The sequence below is a fragment of the Rattus norvegicus genome, chromosome 2 (assembly GCF_036323735.1).
Source record: "Rattus norvegicus strain BN/NHsdMcwi chromosome 2, GRCr8, whole genome shotgun sequence".
Lineage (NCBI taxonomy): Eukaryota > Metazoa > Chordata > Mammalia > Rodentia > Muridae > Rattus > Rattus norvegicus.
In genome coordinates, this window is record NC_086020.1 from 65663060 (window position 1) to 65665368 (window position 2309).

The 2309-nt window shown below is 35.6% G+C and overlaps 1 pseudogene; it reads right to left on the minus strand.

Annotated features, from left to right (window-relative positions):
* Positions 1 to 311: 311 nt before the first annotated feature.
* On the minus strand, positions 312 to 1090 carry Riox2-ps3 (ribosomal oxygenase 2, pseudogene 3; annotated as a pseudogene).
* Positions 1091 to 2309: the final 1219 nt, after the last annotated feature.

The window sequence follows — 2309 nt, forward strand, 5'->3', positions numbered from 1 at the left end:
GTACCAAGACAAAAACCAGGTAATAACATAAATATATATGATGTATATACTGGAGTTTTGCCTTTTCTATCACACTAGATTAAATAAACTTGTCCAAAGCATCGTTTTATCACAGCCTGGAATGCCCCCAAATTAACTGTTTTCCTCTCATGTTTATAAAGACATGGACCAGCTTCTTTCTCCTGCTCGTCCATGTAACCACACCTCCACTCAGAACTCTAATCAGAACACCGAGTCCCCTAGGAGTTAAGTCTTCCCTTCACTGAAAGTATGTGAAGAGAAAATAACAAACAATTTTTTGCATGAAGGCACTAGAGTACTTGGATTAAAGACTCGGTACAGAAAGTCAATGCTGGATTCTCCTTTTCCTCATCTGTGTCAAGTTTCAGGTGCCTAACACAAATTGGTGACCCCCACAGATTTGCTTCAGAGCATCTGCATGTAATAAAGGAAAGCACAGTTCGCAAATCTCTGTTTCTACCTCTTTTCCCATCATGTGTGTCTATCTCACATTCTTAAGAGAATGATAGATGTAAACCATCTTTTGTTGAGGTTCATCAGATTGATTCTAATCTGGCTCTACTGTGAGGACAATGTGATCTTTAAACTGAAATCTTACAATGCTGTCCAACCTTCACAACTTTTTACTTGGGTCCATCATCTGTTTCATTTCCCACATTGAAAGAGGGGAGTCTGTGCATGATGAAGTCCTTCATAGCTGATGACAGCAGTTCTTTTCTGCCCTTAAACTGGTCTGCAAGAGTTCTTTGAAAGCCACTCAGCTTCCTTGTTACATCAGCTAGGGTTTCCACATTCATGAGCATCCACAGGGCTATTCTAGCCCTTAGTGCTACATCTTCCTTGGCAACGACTAATACTAGACCCAAAATGGAACCCAAAAGGCAATCTTCCCATTAATTATTCAGGTAGGTATTAATAGTCAGGTGAATAGATTGGGCAAGCATGAAGGAGTTTCTGCCTGATGAATGGTCCCTCTGGTCAAGTACAACAAATCACCAGGCTTTAGCAGGAAATCATGGGTTGGTGTGCTAATCCAGTCCTCAGGATCCACACTGTACTCATGTGCCATGAGTAGAGCAATAATTGAAAAAAAGCATAAAATTAAAATTGAGTAATGAATAATCACATTTTGAATAATCATAATACTGTAACCCTATTAATAAGGGATAAAAATCATTTTAATATAAGACTGACTTACTTTACCATGCCTAACATTATAAAAATTATATATCATAAATGGTTTTGACCATTTAAATTATAAACTTAAAAAGCATTGAAAAGTAAGTGGACTGATAGGGAAGCATACACTATTTACTTCCAGTTCTTAGGAATTTCAAAATATATTGTGGAACTCTTTGGTAGGATTGGAAGGATTAAGAGGTTTGGCTTGTTGGAAGAACTGTGCAGTGGGGGTAGAGTTAAAAGTTTACAAAACTCCATGCCCATCCCAGTGTCTCTTACTTTCTCTGTTTTGGCTTGTGAATTAGCATAAAGTTCTTAAGTACTGGTCCAGTGGTATGTCCTCTTACATGATCTCTTCCATAATCAAAATGATCTAATCTTTGAAACTATAAGCAAGATTCCAGCTAAATGCTTTCTTATATAAGAGATGCCTTAGTCATGGTGTTTTTTCATAAAAATAGAATAGTGACATTAGGGAAGGTCTCCTACAGTTTGAAAGTTAAAACATTGGCTATTTATTTATATTTGTGTTTCTGTACATGTACATTTGCACATCCATTTTCTCCTTCTATGATGAGACTCTTAGAATTGAATGTAAAATCAACCAATAAACATGTTCATTGTATTAAATGTTTCTGTCTTTTTATCTTGTTTGTGTTCTGAATAAATACAATGTTTAATAAGATATGAGAGTTGACTCATACTATAACTTAAAATGAGTTCTTTCTCCAACATGTTCTGAGTTGCAATTATAATTAAGTTTGACAATCTCAGATTACACAGATAAATAAAAGGAACTGAGTGGGTTAATATACATAAAAGAAACAGGAATATATGGTAAATAATAAGAAGCAAATAAGCAGTTAACATGTTGCTCTCTGTCTAGTATATACCTCTCCTAAGGCCAGAGATTTTATGTAAAATATTATTAAGGTTTTTACACCTGAAAGATGCTCAAACGCATAACAAGAACACATGTTCTACTATGTACATAGAAGCCTTATTTATAATTGCCTAAAGCTGGAAAGGACCTAGATGTCCTTCAACAGAGGCCTGACTACAGAAAATGTGGTACACACATTTTCAACTATTAAAAACAGTCACTT